Genomic DNA, 14,109 nt, shown 5'->3' on the forward strand with positions numbered 1-14,109 from the left:
CCGTCGGGCTCTGCTGCTACTTTTCTTTGTGTTGTTGTTTTGCGCAGGTTGAAGTTCCGAAAGGCAAATAAGGAGGGAGGGTGGGTCTTGGGGGGCGGGGGAGCTGGAATGAGAGATGCTGCTTGAGAAAAGGAGAAAACTGTAGCAAAGCAACTGAGACCCCCCCCCCCCTCAAGTGCTCACCCTAGGAATCCTGCCCAGCCTTTTTGGCTTCCAGAACATCTCTTAGATGCTGTGATGCCCATTCTAGTTTCCTTTTTCCACCTCCTGATAACATGCCTGCTAGTGGGCCTCCCCAGGTGTCAAGTCGGGGTGGGACTCTGCAAGCCAATTTACAGATGAAAATTCTACTTAGTTTTTGGGATGTTTGCTGAGGATGCCAGACTTGGTAGACCTTGGGAAAGGCATTGCTCTTAGATGGGTCTGCCAGTACCCCATGATAGCTGTGAGAATTGAATGAAACCTCCCTGTACAGTGGCAGTCTACCTCTTGGGTGCAGTGCAGGGGCTGCTTTTATAGTTGACTTGTGACCTTCCCATTTGCATCTGGAATCTCCTGAGAAGCAGGCAGATACGGGATTAGAGGGAACTCTGTTCTGGTTTAGGAGAGAGATGCCTATTAGCAGCTGTTGGCTACAAAAATTAAAAAGAACTTCCATGATTACCAGAGGCTAACAGGGGGTTGGGATGTTGCTTTTCTGTCCTATTGTGAACTCCACATCAGGGCAACTGTCCAATCATCTTCTTAGTTTGATGTTGCAGAGCATTTTTTTCTGACATTGGTTACAGTGAGTTAGGTACAATCATGATAATCAGGGCTAAGACTCAAGAAACGTAAATGGAACCTCCATGTACATGGGCAGCCTACCCCGAAGTTTATGCTGCAGTGTGAAGGGATGCCTAGCTTGTGGCTGACTCCCCTTGGAAACAACAGGCTGAACTGGAAGACATTCAGTCTGGTCCAGCAGTGTTTGCTGTATGTCCTTAACTTCAAATCCAGATGTAGAATTTCTGAATGCAGCACGGTGTTAACTAGGGGAACTCCCTGCAACAAGAGGTAGTGAGGCATTTTGTAAAGCAGTAAGACAAATCTGTGCAGGAAGAAAGCTCTCATATTTGGCTATTAGGCAGGTTTGCCAAATGGACCTTGTGTGTTCAGAGGCAATCTATCCTCCCCTGAATACCCCCAGCCGGGAAGTAACCAGAGGGGATCCATGCCCTGCTAGTAGTCTTCTTGGAGGTGTCTGCTGTGTGGAAGACAGGAGGGGGGACTAGATGGAGAGTGGGTCTGATCTTGTATGACTATTCCTGAAATCTTAACAAATTAGTTATGCTCAAATAGTTAAGAGCTCCTGAGTCAATATTATGGCTTGGTAAAAACTTATACTACATCAGGGTATCAATCAGATACATAAACTGCCTGAGCTTTGGGATTTCCTGCGTGGATTTGTATGAGATGGAATTACTGCAGTCTCTGCTTCTCCTTGGAGCACCATATAAGAGAAAGGGCATATTTTTCTTTCCATGCAATAGCCCTTATTTTCTTTGAATCAGACAATGCCCAAGAGACCTGCAGAGACAGGATATTTTGGCAATATATTTTTTAAAAATGTAGAGATCTCGAGTAAAACTCTTCCCGGACACTCCTGTTTCACTGCACCCCAAATTAGCCGCCCATCTTCATTCGTCAGCTGTATGAAAGAGCTGGAAAGATACCGCAGAGAATATCTGGTGTGTAAAAGGTAAAGTCCCCTCTGCAAGCTCTCAGTCACTACTGACCCACGGGGCGACATCGTATCACAATGTTGACTAGGCAGACTAAAATCTACACTTTACCCACCCCAGCAAGCTGGGTATGCAATTTACCAGCCTTGCCAGGCTGAGTCAACCTTGAACCAGCTACCTGAAACTGACTTCCGCTGGGATCAAACTGGGATCAGCGATTGGTCTGCAGTGCTGTCGCCAGCTTGCCACTCTGTGCCATGGGGGCTGATATTTAAAAGTAGTGAAATTGGATCCTGCAGTTTGAGAAATGGCTGGCCTTTTGGAAAGAGCTGGAATCCAAGGCTTGTCAACGACACGGGAGCATCTGTTTCGAGTCCCAGAAATGCAAGGCACAGTCTGATTTCTGATCCTGCATAGAAACTTTGATACATCAGTGAGAATTATGGTTCTAGCTTGGGGCTTGTAGACAGTCCTGGATCCAGGACTATGCTGGTAAAAGGTAAGGCTATAGGGATCCAGTCCACCCTGGGAACTTTACCGCTATATGTCCCATGACTGATGGGATGCTGTTGGTCAGAGGAACAAATGCTCTGCACGTGCCCAGGCAGGTCTTGATCCAGCTTGAAAAAGTCCAGTGAAAGACGGTGCCATTTCTGTTATTAAAACTCCATGAAATTGAAGGGGGATTTAGATTCAGGATGCACAAAAGAAAGACCTTTGCGCGATTCATTATGAAATTGTGGAACTCACTGCCCCATGATGGTGATGACAGCCAACAACTTAACCTGGAAAGAGGTGAGAAAATTCATGGAGGAAGAGGGATCGACCAGATGGTAACTACAACCACCATAGAAACAAGCAGTCTACCTCTCAATACTGGTTAGTGGAGGAATGATGGGAGAGGTTAAAGCAAGGCTTTCCTTACTAGAATCCGTTTAGACTGATTCATGAGATCTGCCAATGGCTATTAGGTGTGACAGCTAAATAAGACCCCCCATGTTGGGAGTCAGTCTATCTTTGAATACCCAGGGCGGGACTACAAGGAGAGACTTGTGGAGCTGGGTATGTTTAGTTTGGTGAAGAGAAGGTTAAGAGGTGACATGATAGCCATGTTTAGATATTTGAAGGGATGCCATGCTGGTGAGGGAGCAAGCTTGTTTTCTGCAGCTCCAGAGGACCAGGAGTAATGGGTTCAAGGTGGAGGAAAAGAGATTCCACCTAAACATCAGGAAAAACTTCCTGACAGTAAGGGCTGTTCGACAGTGCAATGTGCTACCTTGGAGTGTGGTCTCTGTCTTTAGAGGTTTTTAAACAGAGGCTGGATGGCCATCTGTCAGGAGTGCTTTGATTATGTGTTCCTGCATGGCAGGGGGTTGGACTGGATGGCCCTTGGGGTCTCTTCCATGATTCTATGACTAGGAAGCAGAATGCTATTTTGGAGATACTTTTGATCTCTTTTTTACGGCCTTAACTGATTCAGCTACATACTGTCTTTCTCGATTTTTTTTCACGCTCTCTAGAAATTAGACCTTTTTTTAAAAAAAAATGTATTTTGAATTATTTGCAAAAAAAAGAATTAAGAATATGTTTGTATGGAAAAGCATTATTATTATTATTATTATTATTATTATTATTATTATTATTATTATTATTATTATTATTATTATTATTATTATTGGCACCGTGCTTGTGTTTCCAAAACAATTGGGTCTAAACAGGGCAATCATTGCGTACCTCTCCCACTTTGCTCTCTGGAGTGGTTTATTAATAGCATGTCCCTTTTGTTTTGGAAATGAATTGCTGGCAGATGGTCCAGACCTGAGGAATAGGCCCGGATCTGGAAGACTCTCCCTCTGATGGGGGGGCTGGCCCCATGCAGGGAGAGAGAACCTACCAGGTGTGGCATGGGATATCCTGCAGTGTTTTCCTGCTTGCAATTTGCAAAAGTGCCGAAAGGCCTGAACTTGCCAGATCTAATTGCGGTGATCTGTAAAACTTGCTCGGCTTGGAAATTTATTTTGTTTCGATTCAATTTCTCTACTGCCCCTCAAGTTTGCAAAGGAGCCTCTTTGCTAGGGTGGCTAGATTTCCTCCGGCTGCCGGCCAGGATTGCGGGGGAGGGGGGAGATAGGGTTACCAGATCCAGTTTGGGAAACTCCTGAAGATTTGGGGATGGAGCTTGGGGAGAACAGGGACCTCAGTGGGGCACAGTGCACCCCTTTTCTCCAGGTAAACTTACCTCTGTTGTCTGGAGATCAGCTGTAACAGAGAAATCTCGGCCCTACCTGAAGATGGACAACCTTAGTTTGTACGATCTCATCAAGATTGCTTGTTGTAGCAATTTGTCGATTCTAATGGGGGAGAAATAATTGGAAGAAGAAGAAGAGTTGGATTTATATCCCCCCTTTCTCTCCTGTAAGGAGACTCAAAGGGGCTTACAAACTCCTTTCCCTTACCCATCACAACAAACACCCTGTGTGGTGGGTGGGGCTGAGAGAGCTCCGTAGAGCTGTGACTAGCCCAAGGTCACCCAGTTGGCATGTGTTGGAGTGCACAGGCTAATCTGAATTCCTCAGATAAGCCTCCACAGTTCCAGCGGCAGAGCGGGGAATCAAACCCGGTTCCTTCAGAAGGAGTACACCTGCTCTTAACCACTATGCCTTCTGTGTAGTGCAACATACTGCACATGTACCAATTCTGGAACTAATTTCAGAAATGTTTCTAGTTAAACTGGAGTTGAGGAGAAAGGCAGGACAGAGAGGGACTCCAAGGCAAGAAAAGGATATATGAAAAAGGGGGATTTGGCCGCCCTGGTCCGAAGCTTGACGGTGGCAAATTTTAGCCATACATTTTAGGGATATAGGATAAAATCCCAAGGGCAGAATTTGTATTTGTCAAACAGGAGATATTGAGAACACAGGACATATTTTATTTGAGTGTACACTTTATCATGAGCTACGTAGAATGCTTCTTCCCTACGACCAGGCAAACTCCTCTTTGGCAAAGAAGATTATTATCCGACACAAATAAACATCTAATGTACTCTGTTGCTAAGTTTGCTTGGCTTTCTAGTAAAATCAGACAGAACTCTATCGGGCGTGGCAGCTAATTTCCTTTTCCTTTTAGATGGATGATTTTTCTTTTATTCATTCTATATATAAGCATAAGCATAAGCATTTATTGTCATTGTGCATGCACAACAAAATTTACAGCAGCATTCTTCGATGCACACAATTTCAGACTCATACCCCATCCTCACTTACCCCTTCCTCTACCCATCCCTACACAGCCCCAAACACATCAACACGAAGCCACGGAGTTTAGCATAGCCACAGCTCTAGAGTAGAAGCTGTCTCTAAGCCTCTTTGTCCTAGTTTTGATAGACCTGTATTGTCTGCCGGATGGTAACAGTTCAAAAAGAGAGTGTGCTGGATGAGACGGGTCTCAGAATATTTTGGGCTTTCTTTAGGCTTCGGGAATTATAGAGTTATATATATATATCTTGAATTTCTTATGTATTTTATCTGTATTTTTGTAATTTTAAACCTTTTGTATTTTACCATTCATGGCCGTAAATAAACGTTCTGATGCTTTCCGAGGCAAATGTTAGCAACTGCTACTAATGTGCATTTTTAAAGGGTTTCATCAGAAACTAAATAAAAAAGGAAGCATGTTTGCACAGTGCTAGAAAGAAGAGACCCTCCCTGAGGGTGAGGGACAGGTGGTGTCTCTTCTGTTGGAAGTTAATTTTAAAAAGCTAAACTGCTTTTTTTTTTTTTTGCACACACTGGATGATTATGTTTTATTGGCAATTGGCAACAGGCTGGGTCTGAATAGAAAGTAATAAGTGTGGGGATGATGATCAGATGTTCCCACCGATGCATGCCCAAAGCCTCCAAGGTCTGAAGCAGGGGGCGTTTCAGTTCAGCTGTGCTTTCATTGGGGCAACAAGGGGGGAAAACCATCTGACCGGTATGGTTCCAATCTCAGGAGTTGTTCAGAAGGAACAGAGATTGGAGACTGGGAGTGAGTTCTTGCACAGCTGGAGAGTATGTTTCTGATTGTCTGAGGGCCTCTGAGCATGTACAGAGTCCCCTTCCTCCATTCAAGCTCTCGTGAGTTTGGGCCGCCCCCGAAACACGACACTCCTGGCTTTTCTTTGTTACAAACTTGAAGCACCAAGTCATTATCATGTTGCATGTTGGGAATCATCATGAATTTGGAGTCACTGAAGATTACTTGTGGGGTGCATGAAAGAGGGGATTTCCTTGGCCATGTAGTCTAACAGCAGGGCTCGTTCTTTGCAAAAAGCAGCTTCAAGCAAGCTCAGCTCCAAGGCTTGGGGATGGCCACACTTTTAATGAGATTCATAGATGACTAATCTAGCAGCAGCTGTCAGCCTCCAACAGAATGGAGCCTCCCTGTTCCAAGGAAGTGCACCTTGATTACTCAGTGGTGGAGATGAGCAACAAAGAAGGGCAGTTTTCCAAAATATCTCTTTGAAAATAATCTCCTTCATTACATTCATATCAATAGCATGCAGTTACTGCATTTGCAGTTGGCTTCCCAACATGCAAGGCTGGAGTACGGATCTGTCATAAAATCATCTGGGTGACAGATGGATGGCAAAGGGAGTGCCCCCTAACATGTGGAAATAACTATCCCCATTCCTTCCCCTCAGCTGGGTGTCCTTCTGTATTATTATTATTATTATTATTATTATTATTATTATTATTATTATTATTATTATTGTCGTCGTCGTCGTCGTCGTCGTTGTAGATTTCACAGCTGCCAGATCTTTAGCTGGTTGTTGGCCTTCATTACAATTCAAGCCTCACCCAGAAGCCTAGGAAGTTGTAATGTATCGGCGTAGTATTCGTGTGGATCCCAGCAGGGCTGCCTAGTATTATTATTATTGTAGATTTCACAGCTGCCAGATCTTTAGCTGGTTGTTGGCCTTCATTACAATTATGATGATGAGGAGGAGGAGGAGGAGTTTGGATTTATATCCCCCGTTTCTCTCCTGCAAGGAGATTCAATGGGGCTTACAGTCTCCGTCTCCCCACCCCCCACAACAAACACCCTGTGAGGTAGGTGGGCTGAGAGAGCTCAGAAGAACTGTGACTAGCCCAAGGTCACCCGGCTGGCGTGTGTTGGAGCGCACAAGCGAATCTGATTCCCCAGATAAGCCTCCACAGCTCAAGCGGCAGAGCAGGGAATCAAACCCGGTTCCTCCAGATTAGAGCCTTTCGCGCAGCAGCTGGAGGACTTTGCCAATGAAGATCAACAGCAAGCCCAGCTCTGGCACCATCTGCAGCTTCCACTATGGCAGGCACCAGGCTGACCAGCTTCTTAGACCTCACTGAGTAGGAGTTCCACATAGAACTGCTGGGCTTTAAGCACAAGACGAAGGCCTGGTCTAGAACAAGTAGGATCTCTGCCCTAGATGGGGAGTTCCAGTCAGCCTCTGAGGTGGACTTCTACATTGAAAAGGACACGATCCACACTGCAGACATAAAGGTGGCTTGCCGCTGTGATGACTTCTTCATCTGACAGATTCATAAGACTGAGGAGCCGAATCTGACTCTGGAGAAGATGGGCCAAAGACCTTGAAAGTCACCTTGAACCGTTCTCAAGCTTTCCGGCTTTTTTCTCTTGCAGGCAAATGGAGTGGAAGGGGACATGAGCTAAGAATTCTATAGTTCTGTGTCATTTTGACTTGGATAGCAGATGGTCTGGCTCATACAAAGGACTAGCCCAAGGTCATCCAGCAGGCTTCACATGGAGGAGTAGGGAAACAAACCCGGTTCACTAGATTAGAGTCATCACTCTTAACCACTACACCACACTCGCCTAGCACCACACTCGCCTAGCATTTTCAACAGTGGCCAGCCCTATCCTGCCACTTGTTCCCCTAATACCTAACATCCAGAGGTACACTGCATTTGAATATGGAGGCTCCATTTAGCTGTCAAGGGTAATAGCTTCTGGATTGGTTTCCCCTTCATCTTGAATGGATACAATCCCCTGCTGAAGCTGTGCAAGACTCCCATCCTTGGGCGTTGTTCCTGCTTTGATAGGAGATACCAGAAATGTGGAACTGTGAAATCTAGGGAGAGACCTAGGAATATAAAAACCTCCCCAAAAGCTATCTGGCAAAGGAATGTTTCTTGGAAAGATTCAGAAATGGATGGAAGTCAGATGTGGGGTCATGCTGGCAGGGGCTGATGGGAATTGTAGTCCATGAACATCTGGAGAGCCGCAGGTTGCAGACCCCTACGATATCATGAGATGGAGACCAGGAAGGGATGAGTCAGAGCTCGGCTCTCTCGTGGCCCTTTCTTACACATCTGGGGTGATGCGGATTGCCACTTTGGGGTTAGGAAGGAATTTTCCTCCAGCCCAGACTGGCCAGGGACCCTGGAGCAGCAGTGTTGCAGTGGTTAAAAGCAGATGCACTCGAATCTGGAGAACCGGGTTTGATTCCCTGCTCTGCCACTTGAGCTGTGGAGGCTTATCTGGGGAACCAGATTAACTTGTGCACTCCAACACAGGTCAGTTGGGTGACCTTGGGCTAGTTACAGTTCTTTGGAGCTCTCTCAGCCCCACCTACCTAACATGGTTTGTTGTGGGTGGGGGGGGGAGGAGATTGTAAGCCCCTTTGAGTCTCCTTGCAGGAGAGAAGGGGGGGATATAAATCCAAACTCCTCCTACTCCTACTCCTCTTCAATTTGCCATCTTCAGACCATGGAGCATGGAGAGGGGGGTAACTGTGAATTTCCTAAGTTGGGCAGAGAGTTGAACAACCCTGAAAGTCCTTTCTATCTCCGTGTTTCTATGTTAAGGTCAGATTGAAGAGTCTGGAAATCCAAAGAGGAAGGGGAGGGGGTGTTTTTGCAAAGCCAAGGGCAGCAGAGGTGAACAGATCTAAAGTCCACCTTCGACTGCAGTGCCTTTGAAAGGTAGGACTGCATAACTCCAGAGGCGTTCCTCCCATTGGGCAAAGTGGGCAGTTGCCCTGGGCGCAGCCCTGTGGGGGGCACAGGTTTGTTTGTGGGATTTTTTGTATTTTCAGTGTTTTTCAATTTTTGGCCTGCAGAGGGCGCAGTTTTTAGGCTAGCAGCACCAAAATTTCAGGAATGTTTTGGGAGACTCTCCTGATGCTATCACCCAGGTTTGGTGAGGTTTGGTTCAGGGAGTCCAAAGTTATGGACTCCCAAAGGGGGTGCCCCATCCCCCATTGTTTCCAATGGGAGCTAATAGGAGATGAAGCTACACCTTTGAGGGTCGATAACTTTGGACCCCCTGAACCAAACTTCACCAAACCTGGGAGGTATCATCAGGAGAGTCTCTTACTGATACCACCCAGGTTTTGTGAAGTTTGGTCCAGAGGTCCAAAGCTATGGACTCCCAAAAGGGGTGCCCCATCATCCATTGTTTCCAATGGGAGCTAACAGAAGATGGGGGCTACACTTTGAGGGTCCATAACTTTGGACCCCCTGAACCAAACTTCACCAAACCTGGGTGGTATCATTAGGGGAGTCTCCTAAAGATACCCTGAATGTTTGGTGCTGCTAGCTTAACAATTGCACCCCTGCCAGCAGGCACCTCCCAAATTTCCCCAGATTTTCCTTTTAAATCACACCCCGCCTTTGACATGGATTTAAAGGGAGAATCTGAGGTCCCCAGTTTAAACATTGCAAATGATGCTGTTTCAGGGTGGGGGAGAATCAACCCCAAAACAGCATCACTTCCAATGTTGTTTAAACTGGGAACCCCAGATTCTCCCTTTAAGGTGGATTTAAAAGGAGAATCTGGGCTCCCTAGTTTAAACACCATTGAAAATGATGCTGTTTGGGGGTGGATTCCAGCATCACTTGTTTAAACTAGGGAGCCCAGATTCTCCTTTGAAACATTGAAAGTGATGCTGTTTTCCCCAATTGGGGGTACTGGATACAACACCATAAAATGTTTTCATAGCAGTAATAAAACATTTTGAAAGCATTTTGAAAATATTTTCAAAAAATTATTTCTGCTGTGTGGCATGGCTTATTGCTGTGCTCAGATCTGTGAGTTGGGGCATGTTCTATAATGTGATGGTGACTTTGAAACAACCTGGTGTAAAAAATCATTGCTTGGTCACAGTGGGGGAGGGTGGCTGCCCATGGGGGGGCGCCAAACTCCAGTTTGCCTAGATACACCACTGGGCGTAGCTACAAGGGGGGGTGCGCGTTGCATTGGGCACGCGCCTAGGGGGCATCAAACTCAGGTTTTGCCCGGGGCTCCAGTTTGCCTAGTTACGCCACTGCATAGCTCCCTCCTGTCTCCCTGACTGCCTGCTTGCTTCACCACTCTCCGCTTTTCTCCAGGATGGACTCCACACGCTGCAGGAAAAAAAAAAGCCCAGTGAAGACCCGAAGTGGTAGAAGCCCTCAGAGGTCAATGGAGAATCTGTGCTCAAAGGGGTGTCTGTATTGTAAAAATCCTCACCCTGGGCCAGATCTTTGCAGATCTGTTCCACTAGCAATGGTGTTTTCTTCCTGCCCAAAGAGCCTTCCTCTGAGGCTTCTAGCACCAGAGGAAACCACACCAAACAGCAGAACAATCAGATCTGTGGGAAACAGCTCTCTGATTTGAATACACACTTGTGTTAATATATACAGCCTTATGAGGGATGCCAGCCTTCAGGTGGGAACTGGGGATCGCCCAGAATTATAGCCCATCCTAGGGGAGGGATTATGGCTTAGTGGTCGAGCATCTGCTTGGCATGCTGAAAGTCCCAGGTTCAAGCCCCAGCATCTCCAGTTAAGATGACCATGTAGGGAGATGTGAAGGACTTCTTCCAGAGACCTGTGACTTCTACTGCCAGTCCAAGGAGACAAATGGTCTGATACATTATAAGGCAACTTCATGTGCCAACAGAGGCATATCTAGGCAAACTGGAGCCCATGGGCAAAACCTGAGTTTGGTGCCCCCCCATGTGCAGCCACACTCCAGTGGGCGGGGCTTAGACCTTTTGGTGCCCCCACGTGACTGAAAATCATTGCGCCCGAGGGCAAGTGCCCTCCCTTGTCCATAGGCAGATACACCACTGTGTACCCATGTGTGTATAGCTCATCTCCAAGCTATACAAATCAGTTCCCCTGGAGAAAATGGATGCTTTGGTGGGTGGCCTTTATGTGGACATCGTACCACACTGAGGTCTCTGTTCTCCCCAGGCTTCATACCTAAATCTTCAGGACCTTCTCAACCTGAATTTGGCAACCTTCCCCCCACCCTCCCATTCCCCCACCAGTGGCCAGGGGGGATCTGGCATCCTTATGCTTTAAACTGGATCAGAATCTTCATCCATCAAAGTCAGTACTGTTTACACTGACTGGCAGCAGCTCTCCAGGGTTTCTGGCAGAGGTCTTTCATATCACCTACTACCTGGTCCTCATTCACTGGAGATGCCAGAGGTTGAACCTGGGACCTTCTAAATGCCAAGCGGATGCTCGACCACTAAGCCACGGCCCCTCTACATTTGCTCGTGTTTTTTTACTTACTCTTTAAAAAAAAAACTTTGTTCTTTTCTTTGGTTTTTCCTCTATTCATAACAGCTTTATTACACTAGCTCAAAGTCATAGCAAAACAATAAAAACAACACACAAATACACCAATACAATCACAGTGTCGAGTCAAATGCATAAAATATCCATGAGAAGTTTAAAATACATTATCAGCATTTAAAATGTATGCTAAAAGATAGGAGAGAGGCCGATTGCGTTCCTAGGGAGTCTTGTGCGGAAAACAAAACAGAAATGGGGTGTTGAAGATGCCAGCCACGGATGCAGGTGAAACATCAGGAGAAAATGCTACTGGAACACAGCCATACAGCCCGGAAACCCCACTACACCCCAGTGATTCCGGCCGTGAAAGCCTTCAACAAAAACAGAAAAGCTCTGTAGCAGTGGTGGGATTCAAATAATTTAACAACCGGTTCTGGTGGTGGGATTCAAATAATTTAACAATGGGTTGTTTACAAGCACCATTTTAACAACCGGTTCTGGCGAAGTGGCGCAAACCAGCTGAATCCCACCACTGCTCAGTAGATAGAATTTTTTTTACAGTTTTGACCTATTCTTCTCTGAGCCACGAGATCCAAAGTATTATATGTAAATAGTAGCCAGTTGTGGCATAAATACCTGGTTGTCATCAACCATCTTTATTTGGACTCAAGAGGACACATACATCAGATCTGATTTTGGGGTGCCAGAAACAGTGAGATCCAATGTTCAGGGATATTAGAAGTGTGGCAATTGCCTGGCATGCAAGTATGCCATAGAAACAGAACGATTTGTTCATTCATTTAAAAATTACAGCTAAAAAAGTTAAATTAACAATTGCTTACTGTCCCTACAACCATAAGGAGAGCTCCAGAATAAACCAGTGAACTATTAATTGAAAAACTTGCGTGAGAGGGTTTGTTTTAAATTTAAATGATGGTGCATCGCTGATTCCACCAAGCAATTTCAAAAGGGACTTTAAAATATAGCAGCATAAATGGTCATCTGGCACAATCCTGCTCTTTGAAGTGGTTCGGTCTCCCCTTGCTATCTCAGGACTGGGCACCACTTTGTTGTGATCTGTGGAAAGGCTCCAACTGTCGTCGTCCCACACAAAACACTTGCGTGTGCCTTCTCCCTTGCCTGTGTGTGTTTGGCCTGGCGGTTCCTTACAGGGGGGAGGAAGAGGGATCCCATGTGGAATTAATTCTCTCTTAGTCAGACAAACTCTACTGAGGATTACTCCTCTGCTGAGTGCCTATTTAAAGCACGCCTGACCTTTCTACACCTACCCAGGGGGTGGCAAAGTCTTGGTTGCTACAGACAGTATGGTGTGTTTTCTGGGAAAGCAAATCTCCCTGGGGCGACTCTTCGGGGCGGGGGAGTCTTCTGTCTGAGCCAGCGAAAGGAGTCCGTTCCAGCCAGCCCCAAAGGCAGTGATTAGAGGGGTCGAAAGGGTCATGCTTAATTGTCTTGTAATATGCTGTCTGGAATTCTGTTCATACATTTGGAACTGCAGTGTGTGTAAGGACCGGCTGGGTGCCTTAGTGCTCATGTGCACGCATTAAAAAGCACGTATGCTCAGAGTGACCTAAATGCCCCAGGCCACCCCAATTTCATCAGATCGTGGAAGCTAAGCAGGTTTGGCCCAGTTTAGTCCTTCGATGGGAGGCCACCAAGGAAGCCAAGGGGCACTGCACACAGGAAGGCGATGGCAAACCGGCCCAATGGTCTATTGCAGTGATGGCGAACCTTTTTGAGACCGAGTGCCCAAACTGCAACCCAAAACCCACTTATTTATCACAAAGTGCCAACACGGCAATTTAACCTGAATACTGAGGTTTTAGTATAGAAAAAACGGTTGGCTCCAAGGCGCGCGCTACTCAAGAGTAAGCTTGGTGGTAGTCGGTGGCTTTGCTTTGAAGCAACTGTGCAATGCTTCAAATGGGTGAATCATGACCCTAGGAGGGTTTACTCAAAAGCAAACCCCATTGCCAGCAACTGAGCTTACTCCAGATCACGCTTTCGTTCTTCCCATGAAAATCAGTAAGGTTTAACAGCGCTTAACAGGGTTACCTACACTGCTTCCCCAAAACTAGGTCTTAGGTTTAAAGCTAATAATCTCCCTGAAATAATTACATTATTATCACATGACAAACTCTGTGCCCACGTGCCTGCAGAGGGGGCTCTGAGTGCCACCTCTGGCACCCGTGCCATAGGTTCGCCACCACTGGGCTATTGCCTTGAAAACCATACAGCGCTAGAGAATCTTCCCAGCGCAGCTTAGCCCACAGGGGAAATAGACGCTTTGAACAGCTCGCTATTCTCCAGATGTGTGATGGGCTGTCTTAACACTTCCAGAAAGCTGATGAAGGGGGTACGAGACCCGAAGAAATGAGCTTGAGTTGATCAGTGACCTCGTTCTCCTGTCTCTCAATTGGAGTGCAACGGGTTCTTGCACTTGAAGCCGTATGGTTCACATTAACAAGGGGCTTGTGTGCCACGCGTTTGACGCGTTTAGTCTCTAGCCGCTGCTTAGAATACGTGCTGTACCTGTTGAATTATTTGTTGCATGCGACTTCGTTGTTTGCTATTCCTTATAGCAGGGGTCTGCAACCTGTGGCTCTCCAGATGTTGGCCAATTGGCCATGCTGGCAGGGGCTGATGGGAATGGTAGTTCATGAACATCTGGAGAGCCGCAAGTTGCAGACCCCTGCCTTATAGGAGATGTGCTACACCTGTTGAATTAACTGCTGAATGCGACTTGGTTTTTTTTGGTACACTTTACAGCACCTAGCTGTGCACGGGTACATTGTTTGTTCTCTCTGAAGATTCAATTT

General features: G+C 46.4%; 1 protein-coding gene across 2 annotated transcripts in view; it reads left to right on the plus strand.

Annotated features, from left to right (window-relative positions):
- KCNN1 (potassium calcium-activated channel subfamily N member 1) overlaps positions 1-14,109 on the plus strand; it is a 138,528-nt gene that overhangs the window by 22,277 nt on the left and 102,142 nt on the right. The window lies entirely within an intron of this gene.

Source organism: Sphaerodactylus townsendi, linkage group LG05, assembly GCF_021028975.2.
Source record: "Sphaerodactylus townsendi isolate TG3544 linkage group LG05, MPM_Stown_v2.3, whole genome shotgun sequence".
In the NCBI taxonomy this organism is placed as follows: Eukaryota; Metazoa; Chordata; class Lepidosauria; order Squamata; family Sphaerodactylidae; genus Sphaerodactylus; species Sphaerodactylus townsendi.